General features: G+C 40.3%; 2 protein-coding genes across 3 annotated transcripts in view; one reads left to right on the top strand and one right to left on the bottom strand.

Moving 5' to 3' along the window:
* The window catches only part of kcnb2b (potassium voltage-gated channel subfamily B member 2b), a 79,180-nt gene that overhangs the window by 16,732 nt on the left and 40,528 nt on the right, over window positions 1-21,920 (bottom strand). The gene's annotated exons all lie outside the window — the stretch shown is intronic.
* The window catches only part of trpa1b (transient receptor potential cation channel, subfamily A, member 1b), a 90,936-nt gene continuing 78,944 nt past the window's right edge, over window positions 9,929-21,920 (top strand). The window contains exons 1-2 of the mRNA XM_017031466.2: window positions 9,929-10,067; window positions 10,174-10,246. The gene's annotated coding sequence lies outside the window, so the exon portion shown is untranslated. The remainder of the gene's footprint in view (window positions 10,068-10,173; window positions 10,247-21,920) is intronic.

Raw genomic sequence — 21,920 nt, 5'->3', positions numbered from 1 at the left:
TCGCTAAGAAAATCAGGAAACCCGCGGGGAAAAAAATTTCTTTCCCACCCCACCTACACATATGAATTCACAAGCCCAATGCACGTGGGCACAGACACACAAACACACAGAAATATACAGTACAAATACTGCACCTTAGTCTCGTAGAATTCACATTTCTACTTTTCACATGGTGCTGTCACATACAGCAGCACTTCACAGGCTACAACAGCAGGAAAAAAACCCCCAAAACTTCCCACCGACCCGTCTGACTTTCTCTGATCTACCACTGCACCTCTATCTGTTATCCTCAATGACGACTCATCACCTCACCGTCTGAGTCAAACTGGGTAACCATGGAAATGTCTTGCAGCAGAAGTTGAGCAGCTTGGTGACTTAGAACATCTTTTTTTATTTTCCTGAATTGCGTGGCTTTGCCATTCAGCTGGGGGAACTGCAGAAGCCCTTTGAGCAGCAGGATGACACAGACAGATTCCAGGGAGAAGAGATGTTACCCCGGTGCATTGGAATTCAAAGCTCCAAACTGTTTCCCTCAAGGAATGCTATGAATTCCAACTACCACATTTGTGCAAATAGAGACTGAAAAGACCCAACACTGGTCCAGTAGTCATTCATTAACGTCATTCATTAAAATGACCCCATGTACTTCAAAGCTCAGCAGTTTTACTGTAATGACTACCTCAGTTGCGCAATAGACCACTAGAGGGAGCTCCTACCTCCTTGTAGCTTGATTTAGTAAATGGAAATGTCTTTCTGTGACTTTTTCTGACTTGTGATTTTTACAAAGAGGTCAGCTGAAAGTCCAGAGGAAACTTTGGAGTCAGGCTTACTTTTTATGCACAAAGTAGGGGAAAGAAATCCCTTGGCTATTCGCTCTATCCTTCACACAGGGAGTGAAACACACACACACACACACACTGTCTCCTTCTCTGTCTAATTTGGGACTGTAGGAACATTACCTCCCAAAGGAACAGCTAATCCTTATCAAGTGTAAAGAAAGAAAGCACAACCGCGGCGTCCTGAGTGACTCTGCTATTCATTTATATCACACGCCACCACATCATCCAGTACCCAGTGCCTTCGCTCTGAAATATAGACTGTTTGTGAATTGGCTTCAGATGTGCACATTGTGTCAGTCTCAGTTGTGGCTCTCGCAAGGTCTCAGTCGAGTTATGGGCCGCAAGTGGAAAACTCCCAATTGTAGTTTGGCTGATTTATGGTTATTCACCTTCACTTCCCAGGAACAACCTGTACCTCCATCACTGTCTGCCTTTGACAAATCACTCACCGCATACATTCAAAATTGCACTCAGGATGCACACACACACAGGTGCAAAAAACTTTCTCTGTCTGTCGTCTAGGCGTCTGGGGAACGAAACTTTGTTTACCATTAGGTTCATGAACAGGTTGTCAACATGGTTCACTCTCTGATGGGATTAACCCTGATGTTTGTTTGGATAAATTCATGAGGCAGAGTGACACAGGGCAGCAAGGTAAATAATAAGTAATAAGTGTAAAAAAGAAAGTGTGATTATTACATGTCAGTGATTGACCACCACTGTGCCGTAGGAGGTCGTCAGCTGCACTTAGTCGTTCTGAAAACTACTATTTGTTTAATGTAAATATTGTGTCTGTTTGTCAATGTGACAGTTACAGGCAGAGCAATTAAATACTCTTCCACTAGGTGGCAGAGGATGGTGATCAGAATAAAAAAAATGACTTTGAGCTGTTGAAGAAGATGTTCATGTTTGTCTTTCTTCAATTCCAGTGAGTGTATCAATTGTGTTCAACGAAACAGGCCATGGTTTTATAATGACTTAAAGACTTGTGAGTAAAGTAAAAGTGGGGCAGTAAGTAAAAGTTCATTATATTTCATTCTTTTTTTTTCTTTTTTGGGTTGTTTTTGTTTGGTGGTGCACTGTGGGATTTTTCCAATGTAAAATGTGCTGTGGCTCACAAAACAATGGGAGTGAGACGATCAAGTATTAGTTATTTCCCCAAGCATTTCCCTTAATATAATTGTGTTGTCTGTTTTATTTCCATATTTTTACCAACTAATTCCCAGCTACAACGCTTGAGTCTTTAAACACACACCATTAAAAGTTATTTTATGGCCAACAGTGGCAATGACAAAATAGGAGAAAGATGACAACAACAAGACTCTAAAGAAGACTGTGTGTAATAACTGTGTGTTTGTGTTGCAGATGTTAAATCTGATGATGAGGCATATGAAGAAGAAAGAAAGAAAACTTTTCATCCATGCAGGAGCACCGTTTCTGCACATCTTTCAGAAACATATCACAAAGTCGTCTGGTGGCTTTCTGCAGTCAGGTAAAGACATCTGAGTGAACATTGAATCTTTTATCTGTAATTATACGCTTTTGACAAAATGATGGGAATCCCTGGGATTTGAATCAGGGAAAGGCCTCATCAGCATGGCTGGAAAACCTCTAACGCTGGCTGTGCTGAGGAGTTTTTAATAAATGCAGGCAGCAGCTGAGTGATTTCAGTAATTATCTCAGCCCAGGCAACCCCTCACACTCAGTGAGTGAAACATGCTACTCTCTCCCTCACAGTGTAGCATGATATTTACTTTAGTAATGACTCATGCTGGATCACACTCAGTGGCTGTCGGCAACAAAAGGACAACTGACGCGCCACAATGAAAATGTGACTTGAAAAAGAGTATGAATGACTGAGCAATTCATCTGAGTGCTGCTTCATGGCGGTGGCAAGCAGGCAGCAGTGATAAGGGAGCTGCACTAACGGGCGAACGTTTCACAGCCTTTGTTCTACCGCAAATGAGAGTGATGATCACCAGGGTTGGGAGCAGTGCTAGGCTGACAGTTTCCATGGTGTTAGAGTGAGGTATACCTCTGTGTGTGTGTGTGTGTGTGTTGATCTGTGTGGGTGGTAGTTTTGTGTTTACTGTAGGTCAGGGTGGGGGCTGGGGTATTATCAATAGGTTGTCCGTCCTTGAGAAAGCTAGATTGTGATGTCTGACTCTTCACGGGGGGGATTTCCTTTAATTAAAACCAAACAGGGATACACTTGCAATTTTTGCACACACACACACACATGCACTGACCCGCATTTATTTTTGACAGTCTACTGCAAAGCATCAGAAGGTTTTTTTTATGCAGTTATTATGTTTTTGCTGTTTAAAAACACACAGATGTTTGGTGTTTATGAAGATAAATAAGACGTGGAACACAAGTTATAATAAATATGTAGAAAAAGGAGAGATTACATGGATTACTGTATGGTTCTGCGGCTGCACCTTCGTTTCATTATGAAAAGTCCTTTTACTGTATTGATCCACAGGGCAGCAGTGGCGATGGAACAGAAAACTGCATAAAAGCTTTTTACCAATGAGACAAAGTTAAATAAAGTCATATCATGACGATTGAGGGACCTCACGCCTCCACATTGACCTGGGCGGGGCGGCTATTCAAGTAGCTTAATGCTAATCACATCAGACGAGGGGTCAAGTTTTAGGAAGTCAGTGTTTTTACCTAAAACCCAGGACAGACAGGTCAGAGCAGTGTTTGGTTTGAAAGTACAAATAGATACTGTATGTGTGGGATCACAAAACCACCTGGAAGTGAGAAAAACAAAAACTGCTTTTATTGAGCTGCTCACTCCAGGAGCTCTTCTCTGTAAAACACCTACTGAGTTGTGACCATTTGCAGTGATGCAAATAGGGCCATTAATGTATTATAGCCCAAAGTCACGAATTCATTTGTCTTAATGGACTTTACAGTTTAAAATAAGAATTGAAAATTGACTTTAAAAAAACATTTATTAAAACTAACAATAACAATGTAAATTAAAGCAGAATAGAAACACACACTGAGCAGAAAAAAATCCTCTATTTAATATAAGCGAATATTGGCATAATGAAATGTTTGGGGCTTTTTTTCTTATAAACTTTGCTTGAATAATGAAGCTTAACAAGCTTAACAGACATTGGAACATAAACAAAGTTTATTTTTAACATGACACTTAACTCATTTGCAACAATCAGGCTGCCACTGGAGTCAGGAGGTTTGTTTGTCCAGGTTTTTGGTACCTTGACAAACACAGTTGCGTCTGACAGCACCACAGGTGTTAAATCACAAACCTAAGCACTGGCAACAAATAAATTTATGACCTTCTGGAGACATAGAAATGTCAAAGGATCAGAGAGGTCGAAAGGTTACATCTTCCAGGAGCCATGACTGTCTGTCTGAAATGTCAGCCGTATGGAAACCCAGCCAGTTGTTGCATAACTGAAACAGGCTGCCCGTAGAGAAATGATGTTTCACTCTTCGCCCACTTTCTCTTATCAGATGCCTCATTTTAATGGTATAAATTTCTCATTTTGCATTAGCTTCCTGTGTTTATGTGTGTGAGGCCAGGATGGTGTGGTCTGCACTGACAAACATATCAGAAAAGATGTGTGTCAGACCGGCCATCCGGTCTACGGGCCATCCGGATCAGGTAATCAGCACAACAGCATGGCAGCAGGTAGAGGATTACCAAATCTGTGTGTGTAAGATGATAAGCTCCCACAACATTTCCACAAACATCCAGAGAGTGTTTCCATGCAGCCATGGCGTTTGGGAGGGGAGGGGTGGGGGGTGGCAGGTCACAAATGAAAGGCCGGGTGTGCTATCAGATTATACGCCCATAAGCCAACTGAAGGAAAGAATGAGTAACTGCTTTCAGTGCTCTTTAGATCCCCACTAAAGATAGAGCTCAAATCCTATTACAATTATCCTAAATCAATCCTCAGATTGAAAGGTACAGCAGTAATGCTTCTGCAGATGGAACACCTCAAACCGCAATCCCTGCAGGAGGCTGAGTAAAAGGAGAGCCTCTGGGGTTGCACCGCAACTCAGACGGTGAATTCTCAACACTTGAGATGTTTCCTTTGATCAGCAGGGGCATCGCACGCCACAGTGGCGTTGAGACAGACGAGTGTGTGGCCCGAGGGCAGGAGAGGAGAGAAATGGAGGGCTGAACATGCATTAGCAGACATGGCATCAGACAAAGAAAAAAAAATTACAGTTAAAGTTTGCTCATGGCCCCCGGGGCTGACGCACTCGCAGATGCAGAGAATGCAGAACACACAACGATTAATGTTTTTATGTCCGCATATTGGATATGTAATATACAGGACCCCACTCTGACTTTGACATGACCTTTGACCTCCTGATATCAACAACATGAATACTTGTAGAGAAAGTGTCTGGTCATTGTCTTAAAGGGGAAAAGGTCAAAAGATTTGAATTAACCTCTTAAGGTTAAGATACTACAGTAGGGTAGAAATATAGCCTTCTAGGAGCATGTAGGCTTCTAGGTTTTGACCACTAGGGTGCTTCAAATGCAGTGTAAAACACCCAGTGTTTTGCATAATGAGACTGTATGCAAATATTTTGATATGTTAAAGTACTCGGTATGTTTTGATCTAAGCAAACGTGAAAGTCACAAATGTAGCTGCATTCAGATTTGGATCAGCTTTATCTGCCCCAATGGGCAGTTTATAAGGAGCTTAACAACAAAACACTAATTACAATATATAGGCATAATTAAAATAATTGCATACTTGGTGTATTAGTAATTCAATTTCTATTACCTATGTTACTAAAATATACGCTGTACATATACAAAGGAATAAATATGTACACACTTTATATGGAGATACAACGACAGGACTGAAATAAACAGAGCACTTTTTTTTATCTGTCAGGCAACTGTTGTATCAATTTAGGAAATAAAATTTGTTGCCCGGCTCTTTCAGTGATTTAAGATAGTGCTTACCCAGACAATGCATAAAAGACAGGAGATATACATGGACAAATAAACTCAAGTTAATGCTAAAGCTGTCTGCCTGCTCCTGGGACTCTAATGCAATCAGAAATCACTGTCACTGACCTGAAATGGCCTCGGAGAGAGTTACTCACTAACTTCTCTCAGGTCTGTATCACTGCTTTTATTTAAGGCACTTTTTAAATTCCGTTCAATGCGTTGTACAGCAAACAGAAATCTCTTATCAGTCAGATGATAGTATATTCTGTTGATTAACAATGTCCTGCCAGTGTTTTACGTGTCTATTAATCAGTTTTATTACTCAGACTAATAAAATGTAAGCACTACCACCTTGTAGGGAACTGTTTAAAAAAAAAAAACACTAATAATTTCCAAACCACAGAGAGAACAAACCATAAAACAGGCGAATGTAGGATAAATGATCTCGTCCTGATGAAGAAGGAGGTCAAAGGGTTTGTTGTTGGATTTTATTAAACAATGACCATCTCTGCTGGTTTGATCTGCTCTTTTGGTTATATGTATATTTATTTATTTATTCATACAGTCATCTGTCGCTGTATTACGTTTTGGCTGTTGTACACTCAATGCATCGCAGGTTTTTAATATTTTAAATGTGTTGTGGATTTTTCACTCTGTCGTGGGCTTTTGCGTTATATAAAAATGTTTACATTTCCAATACTTTCATGATTTTTGTGATTAAATAAGCATTTTATAATAATATAGCCTGAAAAGAAAAGCAGTAAAAAAAAATAAAAAAAATAAATTAAAAGACATTTTGTAACACATACATACAGGGTATTGCAAGGAATAAACTGTAATCCGTGTAAACAAGATTTTTTGACATTTTTCTGCCATATTTTATGCCCTACAATGCTTCCTAAAGGTTTTAGGGTTAATATATATGTAAATAATATAATAACTATCGCATCCCTACTTTGCAGTTTTTTTGGCTATTGTGGGCCATGGAATGTAAACCCCGTGATAGACAATGAACCTATATATGCATATATAGATATGTCTGTATACATGCATATGTGTATATATTTATATATAAGAAAACTGTATTTTTTGCGTTATATTTCTTAATGGCCAAGGCCTCCTCCACACACAGTAGAGTCATTCTATTGAAGAGCAGAATATTTTTTGTGCGGTCTCTCATGAAAAGTTGAACGGTTAATCTTATTATGTATAATTTATAACTCTGGCTTCAGTTCTCACTGAGCACGCGAAAAAAAAAGTTTTGAGTCGGAGTCTTCAAACTTTCAGGCTTGCAGTAATTGGAAAGTGCTTCTTGAAATGTTTTTCACTGAGGAGTTACATCCCGAGGAGAGCTGAACAACAGTGTCGTCTTTGAGTGAAACATAAGGTCAAAATAATTGTTCTCTACACCTTTTGTCAATAGGAAAAGGGCAAAGTTAGTTGGACCCCCCCCCCAAAAAAAAAAACAGTTTGGAATGCTATTATGAAGTTGTGAAAACTGTATACCTTGTAGCATAATTGTCCAATGAAATCTAGTGTCAGTAGCACTGATATAAAAATGATATCTATAATGTGTGTCTATATTTCAGAAGACGTATAATGAATATTTTCTTTATTTTCTTCAGTGTCCAGCTGTCAGTTACCAGTCACGTCTCCATTGAAATGGTGACCCTTACTGACAAAAACCCATGGAGTTCTCACTATAAAAAAACTGAAGCTTGTTGTTGAGACTGTAAACTTGTTAAGAAAGAACTGCGTTTTAATGTGACAAATGGAGTGAAAATTAGCCTGGGTCTCCCACAGACTCGTTAGGAGTCACTTGTAAAACCAGTGGAGTGGTTTCTTATTTAAAGTCTGCGGACATCACTAATGATGTTGTTGTTGGTTTATTTTACACTTTGTTGCCTCCAGTATATTACGGCATTCAGATGTCCGTCCTCACTATTATTCAAACCAGGAGCATGACCAACACGACTTTATCTCCAGCTGCTAAGTGAAGCAGCCGGAGCTAACACCTCCCAAAGAGCTTCTTGGTGAAACAAACCAAAACAAACCAACAAACCAACAAATATTCTGTTGTTATCTTACATGTATTACGTCTAAATAATGTGAAGTATTCTGAGGATCAACCTCTCACCTTTGACAGTAATTAAAAACAAAGTGGTATGTTCTACGATACATCATTTTTAATAGTATTATATTGTGTTGCGGTAAATACAGAAGATGTTTGTTTTCTTTTTGCACATCCATGCCAGTGGACGCCCAGTAATACATCACCCAGCCCATTAACAAGACACACTAATGAGGAGCATTAGTAGCCTCTCACTTCCTGTTTTGACCCTCCTGCTCAGCTTCTGTGAAATACAGAATTTATGCCGCAACACCGGTCCGTTCAGACGTGACGCGCTTCTAGAAAAATCCCACAATCAATGCCTAATATTGATTGTGTTTCATTAAATCCAGCCACAAGCTCTCCCAATACACAGGATTCACTAAGATAAAACCCACTTGAAACTTTTATCACAATTATTGCTGGTCACTTTGCCGAGGAAAAACACAGTCACGTATAAACAAGATTTGCATTTGTATGTCTGAGCTGCAGCGTCTTCCAAGGGTAAAATGTTCCACTGAGTACTCTACTGCGTATATTCTATTTGAAGTTATTACACACATTCATTTCCTCCAAATCCAACTACATATATGTTTACAAGTGTACAGTGGTTTATTTTATTTAGATTTAGGTGCAGTGGTGGCTTGGTTGTTAAGAAAGTGGACTTGGGTCTGCAAGGCTGCAGGTTCAAGTCCAGCAGCTGCTAAGTTACCACTGAGGTGCTCTGAGCACAAACAACAAACAAAACATTCAAATGAATTGGCATCAATACTCCTGTACTAGAACACTTAGATGATAGACTAAGGTATTCAGAATGTATTTATTGCTGCCCCCTGCAGGGAATGAGGGGATTACATGTACATGCTGTGATGTTATATCTGTCGTCATGCCTCAAAAAATCCAAACCTTTTCAGGTTCATAAACATTGTAGAAGTAGTTGATGCTCCGCCGGTCAGGCCACCAACTGTCAACTCTTTATGTCCACAGCACTTTTTTCACTAGTGAAGAAGAATCTCCGACTGTGATATGACACCAGTGTAACACAAATAACATGGACTGCACTTGTTAGGATGATATTCCTGTAGAGCTTCTGAATTCCTGCATACATTTGTGTGTGTGTGTGTGTTGTGTGGTTTAAAAGCCTTTCCGTGCTGCCGAGTGATGTCATCGCTGGCATAGGTGGTTCCTGTTTGACAAACAGGAACAGTGGATCCCATCTCTGCCAGTGCTTGCAGCTAAATTGGGCCTGGGGACAGCTCACAGCCCACCCTCTGATGTCACCAAAGAACAGTTGCCACATGAACAACAGTGGCTTTAACCTTGGCACCAGATTGCATTGTATTCCATCACTGCATTCTCCTCAAACCGTCCCCCAACTGTCTCTGTGTCACATCCAGCTCTGCTGTGGGAGATCCTGATCACATGTCCATGGTACAGGGGAAATTGAACCAGTAATCCATTATTATTAAACACTCCACCCATGATCACTTCAAATCCTATTAGCACTCCACCAAACAACACTTCTGCTGATATTATGCAACTGTGATTTCTTATCTCCATAAAATCCAGATTTGGCCGCACACACTGAATTGTGATGTATCTTAAGAACAAGAGTAATGATAATTTTAAGTTGGCAAAGTTGTATTTTTTTTATTTTAGAAAATATAAAAGAAATACATTAACACATGCTGGCACTGATCATTAATCTTCTCATTTCAATATAAAAAAAACCTCTTCATGTTTGTTTACTCAATATACTGGAGAAATATAAAGTTTCTTAATTTTGAATTATGTTCCAGAAATATATTTCTTTAATAATTAATTATGTTCCAGAAATATATTTCTTTAATGTTGCCTTATTCACTTTCAATATATAAAAATGATACATTTAAAACCTGAGATGTCTGAGCTGCTGCTGTGCTTCTCAAAGAAGAGAAAAGAAACTTTTTTTCCAGGAAAAGGAAAAACTAGACTGACAGCGAAATTAACCAATCAGAGATCAGTCTGAGGTGACACTTCCTGCATCACCATTTGCAGGAAGTGTCAAGTTGACAACAAACCATCAAGCAATGTGTGCAGATGTTTCCTAATTTTTGTTCGAGACAACTGGGAAGCAAATGTGAACTCCAGTTCCAAAGGTGGAAAACCAAGCAGACTCGACCAGGTACTATGAGAATCTCACTTGAAGCTGACCACCACAGTTACACCTGGTTAAATGAAAATGACTTCAAGTTAAACAGAGTAGATTCATGGAACACGTGTGGTTTCAGGATTCTGAGGGCTTCAACCGAGGACGACCAACCAACACCTGACGTCTGATGAAGCTAACGCCGCAGCTCACTGGTCAGTCCTGCTGGATTTTCTCTCTTTGTTAATGACACAGGTCAAACCTGCTGCTGCTGCTGGGTGTATGTTCTTTAACATGTTTTGCTTGTTGATATATTTATGGCTTGAATGATCCTTAGCAGTGTTCTGTTTCACACTGGCAGATGTTGTTGTTGTTGTTGTTTCCATAAGCTTAGAGTTACTGCAGTACTTTATATGTAGTATCAGTGTTTCCAGTCAGAGACTTGAAGGAAGGATGTATTTAATTTGGAACTGATGTCCTCAGTTCCAAATTCACAGGCTCGCTGTGTGAACAACTGCTGTTTATACAGACTGTGTGTGTGTGTAGCTGTGTGTTTGGTCTGAAAAGTCAGACCTCTCACGAGGAACAAGTGAAGTCTGGATAGATGGATCCATTTGGACCTCACTGAGACGCAGCAGCCTGACCTCACAGAACGTTGTCGGCACCCGAAGAAAAATAACACAGAAATGTAATACATTGACTCAAAGCTTTTAAATAAATCAATATTTATAAAAGCATAAAATAAAATGCATAAATTCTGTCAGCTATGTTTTAAAAAAAATTAATATTCAACCTTCTCCTAAAACACTTAGACGTCGCATCTAGAACACTCTAAGTGGAATCGGTCTGAGATCCCAGCTTTCTGGAATTCATCATTAGACCTGCAGCTAAATGCATGCTCATGATTCAAGTGGCACCACTTGTATGTCATTTTGTTTTTCGCTGAAGTTGTATTTTTCATTCACGGCTGTGTGACGATGTGTGAGGCCAGACTGGGGAATGAGGTGGAACACAGGATGTGGTGTTTTAGGCACTTGGATGCCTTTGGTATATTGTATTTATTGGTGCAAAAACACACATGCAAGCATGTTCCTATAGACTTAAACACACACACTCACACACATGACCCAACGCTCTACTATTATAAAAATGCTGAGGCATTATTTTCCCCCTACTCTGTTCCTTCTAATGAACTGCTTGGCCGCGTCTCCTCGTTCATGTAATGATTGTGATGTTAACCCTTCTGACCCCTAACGCAGCACATACTGATTATCAGGGACAAATTGCCAATTAAAATAGAATGTATGGTGGAGTTTGGCAATGCATTCCTCACAGAATAGTCAATCTCCCTCAATTATTAATCTGACAAGATATAGATGCACTTCTTTTCTTTTCATATCCCAAGTGTACTATTACTTTGGCTTTAATGGATACATGGACAAACAATGCTGCAGCCTGTCTATGGGAGTGTTAGAAATGGCCTGGAATGGCTTTGTGTTGTTGTTGTTTTTTTTAACTCTTAGGTCAGCACTTTGGCAGGTGACTATTGACAGGAGTGAAAGTGATTAAAGACTTCAATTCAGATAGACCACACAAGCACAAAAGTCATTCTGAAGGAGGATGTAAGAACGCTTAGTGGTCACTTTATCAGCTGCACCTGTTCTAGCGCTTGTTGCTGCAAATATGTTATCAGCCAATCACATGGCAGCGATATGTGCGGGCAAAAGAACTGCTTCAAGTAAAGTAAACGTTGGAATATGGATGAAGGGAATTTGGAGTGATTTCGAATGTTGATGCTGGTGCCAAATGGTGCCGAGTTAAATCTTTCAAAAACTGCTGATCTGTTGGGTTTTTTTTGGCATCCGGTCGTCTCTGGTGTTTAGAACAAATATATGGTGATCAACAGCTCACTGGGTTCAAACAGCTGGTTGTTGCTACAGTTTGAGGTGAATGGCCAGGGCTGGTTAAAGCTGATAAGAAGGCAGCAGTAACTCAAGGACTGAATAGTTAAAACAAAGGTTTAAAGAGAAGCTCGGGGCTTTTGACATTACGGCTTCATCCTGTATTATGTAATTCTGCTGCTGGAAATAAGGTGTAAAAGATTTTAAACTTTAATTCTGTTAAAGTAAAAAAAACATTTCCAGCTCAATAATATACATAATTACTATGTTCTATTAATTTATAAATTGTCTTTAATTTACGCTTTAGTCGTGAAAGTTTTACTTTTCTATATTGAAGATTTTAAATAAATTTGATTCCACACACACGTACCGGACTGTTGCGTGCACGCTCCTTTGCGCGGCGACTAGTCACACTTAACAACCGAATACTGCTGCCGGGAGTGCAGTTTGCGCGTCGACTAGTCACACAACCGAATACTGCTGCCGGGAGTGCACGTGGGAGGACTAGAGAATCTCCCCAAGAGTCTTTGCTGCATCCACACCATATTTGGTTCTTGACAGTATCATCGTCAGTCGGGCCAAGATTCAGTATCTACATCCAAGTAGACCCTGGATAAATAGTGTTTCCAAAGAATTTGTTTGTTTTCTCCCTGCCAATGTACCAGATGTTGTTTGTGAAATACTTTTTTTTTTCATTATTTGGCAAAACTTTTCACGACAGGCCATGCTTGGTTCAAATCTGACGACTCCATTCTCCCGAAAATACAACAAGGTCAGCTCAAACGAGCCACAACAACTCCTGTGTGGCATTAACCCACCCGTAGCAGTAAATAAAGAGCCTGCTTGGACCTCCTAAAGGAGTCACCCGCCTCCCTTAACTATCCTCCAGGCGTCATGTAGCCCTGGCTTATGATCCCTGACCAAAAACAAATGTGGTCCCTGGTATGTACTTTACAATCCAAACTCCCTAAAATACAGAATCACCCTCACTGTTTTTTCCACTTCAGAGCAGTAGCTGAAGTGTGGGAGCACAAGTTAGTATCTGTATTAGTCGGTGTGTGTGTGTGTGTGTGTGTCCTGCCCACCTCTCTCTCCACTGATCTGCAGCAGCGTTGGTGGGTCCACCTACACACCTTCCTCATCATCAGTTACATCCTGACTCCTCTAAAGTAGTAAGTCCTGTGAGTGTGCCTGTTGCCGGTGCCAACATTTTGCCACGGCAAACCTCCACAGTGAATGTTTGGAGGGTTGAGAGTAACTTGACGTGAGGGGAAATGTTCCAATTTTAGACCCTTACATAGTCACAGGACTTAGCTGCTCCTCGGCACGAACGTAGCCGACACTCGCCTCACACGGGGTTACAACTATATGTAGTGGAAATGGAACCTCTGACAGGAACTATGGACTGGTTTCACACCGCCGTGGTGACAGAGATGGTGAGCTCTTGTTGCTGTGAGTGTGAACAATCTGGTCGATCTGAAACATGCAGTAAAGTAATGGTGCTCGAGCTGAAGCAGAAAAAAAAACACCTCCCAGTGGAGACATATTGACTCTGCAGTGATGCATAGAGCAGCGAGGCCCTGGGAACATCCCCTTAACTTCCTTAACCTTCACGGCAGGCAAAGAGAAATCCTCTCAAGATGACCTTGCCACTGTTAACAATCTCATTCTCTCCTCCTCCTTTGAAGGAGCCACCTTTAACCCGGCAATGGGGAGAAGATCCATTGTTCTCTTCCTCCTCCTCCTCCTCCTCCTCCTCCTCCATCCCCTCCACACCTGTCACTGCTGATGCTCACAAAAAAGACCTCAGTGATGGGGAGATTGCTGCCTTTCATTTGTCTAACCCACTGCACAGCTTACGTGTGAGGTTGTAATTAGTGTCAAGAACAAATTTGTTGGTGCTAATGGGGCCGCAAGCTGTGGCCGCAGCGAGCACAACACGGCTACACGCAGTGCAACGAGACCAGATGGAGCTGCTGCTGGATAGACAGGGCGCTGTCGGTGGAAGGTCTCTCCCATCAGCAGCAGCGTCAACGTCCAGACGACTGGATGGGTTTGCATGACGTTGGCGTGTTAGCACGCAAGCACTGGCACGATGCAGTGTGCAGATATTATCATTTAGCTCAGAGCTAAACTCATTAAGAAGAGTCTCACATAACAGCCATTATCGCTGCACACTGTTTTGTTTTGTTTGTTTGTGTTTTTTTTTTTTACTGGAAAACAAAGATACATCTGCAGCAGCCTCTGTTAGCTACGGCTGAGCTGTCACGTTTCATATGAAGCTCAAACATCTGTTCAAGCACAGGGGCAAAAGTTCAAATTCAAATTTATGATATTCAACTTGAGTGTGTGGATATCTGTTTAAAATACACACACACAAATGATAGATGTCTGCTGAAGAATTGTGCGGGGAGGAGTGAGCAGGCACGTTTCTCAGATAAAGAGGCCCTGATTGTCATTGAGGAACATTATGGGGTTTATTTAGGATTCTGCAGAACTCTTCATCCTAACAATTCAACTTGAGATGTGATTGTGTCATATTTGTCCAACCAGGAGCAACGCTTAGCTTCCCTTTGACCCAGTAGCAACATAAATTAACTCCGGGTCAGGGATCTGCTGAAAGCTAGAGTGCCATGCCTGACAGTGATGAACAGCATGCACAGTTACAGAAGAATGGATTCTGAAACCCACAGTGCACTGAGCAGCATGGTGCACTGTTTGTGTATTAGTGACATTAGAAAAAAACCTTGATTATTATTGGAAAATATCTTGTTTACAATAGTCTGGCGTCATGCATGGAGTGTATTTGTTGCCCTAATGCGAGATGTGAAGAAAATATGTGTATTGGGTAAAAAGACATGATATCATTAGCAAGATTTTAATAACCTAAGCATGTCAACAGATGTTGCTCTGTGGCAGGTTTTTCAACGTCCTCAAAGTTTTGAAGTCAGAGCAAAAGGGCACCTGGGAAATATACTAAATACAATATATATGTAATTTAAATACATATTCATATAAACACACATGTATATATTTATATATATTATGTATCTGCATCTATGTATATATTCATATATATACATATACGTTAATATATACACTGACACACATACGTATATATATATATAAATATATATATATATATATATATTTATATATATATAGGCTTACGTCATTTAAGATTATATTGTCAGAGCCTTGATGAAAAGATTTATGTACACTGAGATTTTCTCTAATCCATACAATAATCCTGAATGAGAATGAAGCACATACTGTGGGCTGTCTGCACCCAGATAATGTTAATGGATGGACTAACAACATTTCCAAGAGCCAAAGATTCTGTTCCCTCTAAGACATAATAGCCGATATAAATCATTTACAATTGGAAATGAGGGAAAAGAAATCCACGTTAAATCCATCACTTTTCAGCGTTGTAAGCTTTTTCTCTTCTCTGTCTCAGTCCCAGTAAACAGATCTATGGACATTTCCAGCAGAGCCAATACTGATTTCACACTTTCAGTACAGCAACCACCTCTCACAGACGTGGTATCAAGACACTATGAGTCCGCTGTATTTGGAAAAGATTATCCATACGTTGTGAGTGCTCATCAAATATACAGCCTGGAGGAGAGGCCATTCTCATTCATACAGACGCTGAAATGTTATCGCTTATGAAAGCAAAACTTAAACGCGTCGTTGTGGATGAGCATATTGGGAAAACCTGTTGTTTTTCACAGCTCATTTCACTTATTTGTTTCAGAGTTGAATATGATTTTGCAAATCCGAGCTTTGGTTTGTGAAGTGTTACTTTAAAACTGACTGTAGTTTACTGGCTGATGTTATAATGTTATGGCTATAACTATAAGAACTGCAGATTAAATGGTATTCATGTTATTTTTTTCAGCCTGCTGTCGAGTATAGTTTCTCACTCCTTAGTCGAAAATAGAATTTGCACGTTTTTTTTTTTTTTAAATATTTAAGATTGTGTCGGCCCTCAAACGCTGTACTTCATAGTCTTTAAGCAAACGCAAAAAAAGGTGCAAATTCCAGCCAGGCCACCTGGATTAAAAGGGAGGGAGGTTTTCCAGATAAATATGTCGGACAGCTGCTGTTTGTTAAATAGTATTGCACAGTGAGAGATAATGAGACTTGTATTCTCCCACATGGCCTCACAGTGTGGTTCCATCATCTGGGAGCCGTCATTATTCCAGTGATTTATAGTTTCCCATTGTTCATTAAAATCTAAGAGGATCCGTGCGAGGTGAGGAAATGGGATCTTCTGTCTGGACTCGTAACTTAATTGCAGAGCAGAAACTATTTGTTACATGGACAGGGACCGAATGAAGGAGAGCCTTTCTTTTCTTCTAATTTAGCCCCAGGTACTTTGCTGTAACCAATTTATCAAGCTCCACTCCTCAAATGTTGTTCAGAAATATGACCGTTCCAACCTTAGGACAAGGCAACGGGGAATGAACACAACCTTTGTCTTCTAGTCTACCAGATACAACAGAAACACTTGAATGCAGCACGTTGAATTTATTGTATTTGATACTTTCTCCAATAATATATACTTTACTCATCACATCAGCCAAGCAGTACTGAGGTATCTTGGAGACTTACAGTATTTGAGCCCGTCATTACAGGCCAGAGGTTGTTTGTGTGGACTGACAGAAGAAACAGAAGGAAAGACAAGTGGCTGGAAGGGCAGAGGAGATTACGTAGAGGGCATGTAGTATCTCTGAGGCTCTGACGGCATTGGGATTTTTATTTATTTTTTCATTCTTTATTCCTCCGTTGATTTATTTCTCTGACCTGTGTCACACTGCGCTCTCTCTAACATCTGCCTAAAGGGAAGCTCAGGCTGATTAATTCAAAGATGTGAGTTTGCCTTTATGAGGATGGACTAACCCCCCCCCCCCCCCCCACCCCAACCTCCATCCTCACCACCACTATTACTATTAAAACTGCACTCTCCAAGCTAAGCATAATGCCCCCTCTCTCCCCCCGGATTGTTTATAGCTACATACAGTATCTCACTGAAGATCTGCTGCCGCCTGCACTGAAAGTGGAGAATTGTGTTTATCTTTCATTAAAGAGATAAAAATGTGCTGGTGGGGAAATTATAGGCCTTTGTGACAGGTAAGATGAGTACACATAGGCTCAATGTACACATCAGTCTGAGAGACATGATCCTATGATCAGCTGGTTTGTCATGGGTCTGCACAGAACATTTGAACTATTTCTAGATTTATGTAGAAAAGGAAAAAAACACTTTAATGTTTTTGTTGTACAGGCTAAAATTAAGAAGACAGAGTTCAGAGGTCGGTTTTCCTGTAATTGTGAATTTTGCAGGTTTACCTTTCAGGTAGCTGAGCACTGCATGTGAGCGGACATATGCACTCTCATGCAAACTCACTGTACGCAGGCATGCAAACATTTCCCACTTTCCCTGAAAAGGTCAGGTCTCTTGGTGCCATTTGTGGGGCAATTGATTGTCATTTGCTCAGCATAAGAGGGTGCAGACTAAAATGTGATGATGAATTGAAGAATGGTCCTGAAGAATGTCACATGTTATGGCTAATGAGACGGTGACATTTTGTTTGAATCAAAGTCTAATTTCATAAGATATTAGCAGGAGTGAATGTCATAAAATGTCAGCATCCAACTCAGTTCACATCTTGAGCCTCAAATTATCTTCATTTATTTGTTTAAATATATATACACATACATATGCAGGGGTTACGTTCCAAGACTGCCCCTGATAGGCGAAAAACCGTAAAGTAGAGACGCGGTAGTTATTATGGCCAGTGGGTTAACGATATAAACGTGAATAGAGTCAGATGTTGGTGTGAATTTTAAATCACAACATACTGTACGTCCACAAATTAATAAAGTATTTGTGATAACAGAGGACACACAATGAAGAACACACAGCTAAATCACACCCTGTGTAGTAAAACACACTCACCCACACCTGCACACACTCATGCATACAGTAGTTGCTGGAATGAGACCATGTGATTTAGTGCATTGATCATTGGGGTTGTTCCGTACAGAGGGTCCCTGGGAGAACGTGGTCTCACAAAAGACAACATTAGAGCTTATCAGCGGGGGCTAAACACAAGGTGACCTTCACTTTACTGCCTTTTCAGGCCTGGTACAATTAGAGGTGTGGCAGGAGAGATAAGAGTCTATCCCGGGTTTTCTGTCTGCAAAATTACATTTTAACAATACCTAACTGAGGTATAAAGCTTCACAAACGATGGGGAAAATGTAATTTAGACTATAAGGCTTTACAACTTTCTAACTGTAGCCATATGGGCTATTGTAGGCATTTCCAAAGTCCAGCCCCGAGGTTGATTGTGGCACTTGGACAGGTTTTATGTGGACTGTGACTTTGTTCATGAAGTTACATTATTATCACACACTATTTGAATGGAAATTAACTCTCAGAATTTTGCTCCTATTAAATACTTTTTGGGCCGTTAATTTCCCTGTACTTTCCCAAAAATACTCTGTTTCTTTCTGTTGACTAACTTTTATCTATTTTTTGGTTAACTTTTTGGGCAATAAATTATTAAGGCACAATATGTATTTTTGTATTCAGAATTCAACCTTCCATTTAAACGTTTATGTCGATTAAAAACAGACCCAACGTCCAGGACCCTCGGAAGCTGTAGAAGCAGAATCACAGACAGATATTTATATTTATATTTACAGTCATCTGCCCTGCCCTGTTTATCTGCGCATCACTACTGACTGCTGCTGACGTTTGATCAGATAAAAAGGATATACAATATGGCCTACGTATGTCTCTTTTTTCATGACTCCTGCTTTGACAAGGGGTTAAAATCTATGGATGTGGTGTTTGTGCCTCACTTTTTTTAAAAAAAAGTATTCCCCTTTGCTGAATCTCTTCACAAGTGTAAATACAAAACAATATTACTTAAAACCTTTTCAAGAAAATTCCAAAGCTGAGAAAACAAAGACAGCCTCAAAGGGCTCAGGTGTTGTTTTCTTGCAGGAAATAAAGCCAGCTCCTTCACTGAGGTCTGGACGCTGGCCTGTTTTCAACACAGTAACTTTTCTTTTTGTTTAATATTTGAACCCAACCAACTTATTTTCCAAAATTCTTGTGCCAGAAAGTGCCTTGAGCGTATCACAAAAAATAAAGTAAATAACTTTTACATTGCATGATGAATGTTCGGTTATTTCCTGATCGCTCCTACGGCTCTTATCTCAGATCTGGAACAGGAAATGCACAGATGCCAGGCATCAAGCCTCAATTATACTGCAGCTGCAGGCAGTGCAGATATGCAGCTCTTCTTCTTATACATCTTTATGGACCATTTGGAGTGTGTTTTGAAAAGCACATTCACAGTTTGGACTCGTGTACTGCAGCTATACCATAAATTCTATAGTGAATAAAAGGCTCTACCTCACCTGTGGGTACGTGGGCAAAGGCATATCAGAACATTGATGGTGGTTTACAATAGTGGAGGTGAAAATGCTGGACTATATTTGTGCTACAGTTAAAACACACTGCAAGTTATATGACATGAAAGTCCCCATTACTCATTTCCATTTTTTAACAAATTGCCCTAAAAGTTTTCCATTTCCTGCTTTGCCTGAAGGTAGTAATTAAACTTTAATGAGACCTGACAGTGGTTAGAAATATAGGCTCTCCTTCAACTTAAATCTACTACTGGATTAACATGAAGTCTTAAAAGCAGCACAGTAACACAGAACCATTTTCCTCTCAAATGATACAAACAAACATTGTCTAAGATGTTAACCTGAGTATACATCGGACTCTGGGCTTTCTTTAGCTGCTCCATTTGAGAATTTCAAGGCTAGCCAGCATTTTTTTTCTTTTTCTTTGGGGGGAAGACTCCTCAAGTGCCTCCTCATCAAACACAGAAGGATACCAGGATCAATACAGCTATTTCAAGAACAATAAAAGAGTGGCTGTATTGAATTTCCTTCTTATTTTTGGTCACAACTTATTGGAAACAAAACCTGATGTGTTTCCCAGGGTCCTTCCAGCCTTCTTTTCTCGTCCACTGCTTCTGCAAGGCCGCTCTGAATAAAGAACTGCACCTGTCGTGCAGATGAAATCCTTGACTTCATAAAAATTACCAGCAGCCGAGCTCCTGACCTCTGGTCTCTTCACGTGACATGGTCCTCACATCTCTGCTTTCTCCCTTACTGCCTATTCTAAATAAGTCACCTTTGACAGTGTGCATGGCAGTCCAGTTTGTAAATACTTAGAAGTGTTGCTTGGCACTACGACTTGTGTGTGTGTGTGTGTGTGTGTGTGTTGTGTTTACTGAAACATGTGGCACTTGCCGTGATTTTCTATCTCTGTTCTCTGCTGTAGTAATGGGGTGACCATGGTTACGGTGTCCTCCAGTCCGCAGTGTGACTGATGGAATTAAGTGTCCACAGTGGCAATGTATAATCTACGCTACCTTATGAACTGGTATTAAAGCCTTGGAGGATGACCGTGCACCCGGAAAATGGGCTGTGACAGTCATATGTCTCTGCATTGCCTGCTTTCCATTCCGTTTTCTGATGTCATGCAGCTGATGGTGTATAAGTGTGCGAGTCAGTATGCAGGAGAGAGAGGATACTAAGTAATTTCTCCAACAACAAAGTGTAAGACTTGGTGCTTTCTTTCCTCACTTCCATAACCTTGTTTCCTCTGAACAGAATGAGACAGAAGTGAAACATGTCAACTGTACTTTGAGGTGATTTTTGGCTGACTGCTGTGATCCATTTCTCCGGGCTACTGAAGAATCTGCTCGAAGCTCAGAAGAGTGTGGCTGCGGGAGGCAGGCCTCCGTTGTGCTGTACAATTGATTTTTCTTGCTTTTATTTCCGATACATTTGAAATCGTACATTTATCTCACCCTAAGAAGATGACATCATGACATCACCAATGTTCTTACAGGTGATGGTTGGGATGTTTTTTTTTTCTAGCACAATGAAAATATGATATACATTTCTCCATATTTAAATCCATCTGTTCATGAATTTATTACAGTGTAATTTGTAGCTCTGGACTCCACACTGTAGGAGCAGACATCCACTTGGCTTGTTGGTTTTTACAGGGAATCGTTTTACTCCGTGTTGATACAGAAATATAACTTAATGCAGCTTTAAATAAGGACGTACGCTGCCAAGAAACATCAACCATCCAGGTTTTGTTATGATCAGAACAGATGGACAAAACACCTCAGTCCTCATACCACTGCACCACAGAGGCACAGTAGTATACAGCAGTGGTAAATACAGATTTGTACTATCACTGTTAGTCACTCCACTGATAGTGTTTTTATTTTTTTATCACCTGCTTCTATCAGTGTGTTTAACTCATAGGAACCCTCCTACTCTCTCTTCTTTAAACTCATGCTTTAGATATAAACTAAATATTTTTATTTGGTTACTGTATGTGATGCCTAAGTGTCAATCAAAAGTGATAACACTGTGAGGAATCCACTGAGCCATGGATGTGGATCCTTATGGCAGCTCTGAGCCAAGCTTGGATAAACGGCTGCTCCAAACTGTTGTAACTGTGTGTAAAAACAATTAATAAAAAAGATAATGTGCTTTTTTAAAGTAGCTTAAATGTAGAAGATGGCAGTAAGAAATAAAAAAAAAGATTTAAAGTTCTACTAGGAAACAAAATACCTTTTTGTTTATCGTAAGCAATGTGCCCACTGTACATACAATAAGAAGACTGCAGGGAGAGAGATAACAACATCGTAGGTCGCAGCAGGTCACATGGTCCGTGACACGCCTGCAGGACCAATGATTAGGAGATACAGTCGGCATTATGGAAATGAGAGGAGGATTAGAATGGGTTAAGAATGAGTGCTTGTTGGTTATGTTTATGTGAGAGGTGAGAACGATGAAGGCTAAGAGAAAAGGTGAATACTCGGGGATAAAGAGGGGAGAGAGGTGAGGTTAATGAAACACAGCATTA

This window comes from Cynoglossus semilaevis, chromosome 3 (genome assembly GCF_000523025.1).
Source record: "Cynoglossus semilaevis isolate Cse_v1.0 chromosome 3, Cse_v1.0, whole genome shotgun sequence".
Taxonomy (NCBI): domain Eukaryota; kingdom Metazoa; phylum Chordata; class Actinopteri; order Pleuronectiformes; family Cynoglossidae; genus Cynoglossus; species Cynoglossus semilaevis.
The sequence above is the reverse complement of the archived record's forward strand: the minus strand, read 5'-3'. Positions and strand labels throughout refer to the sequence as shown.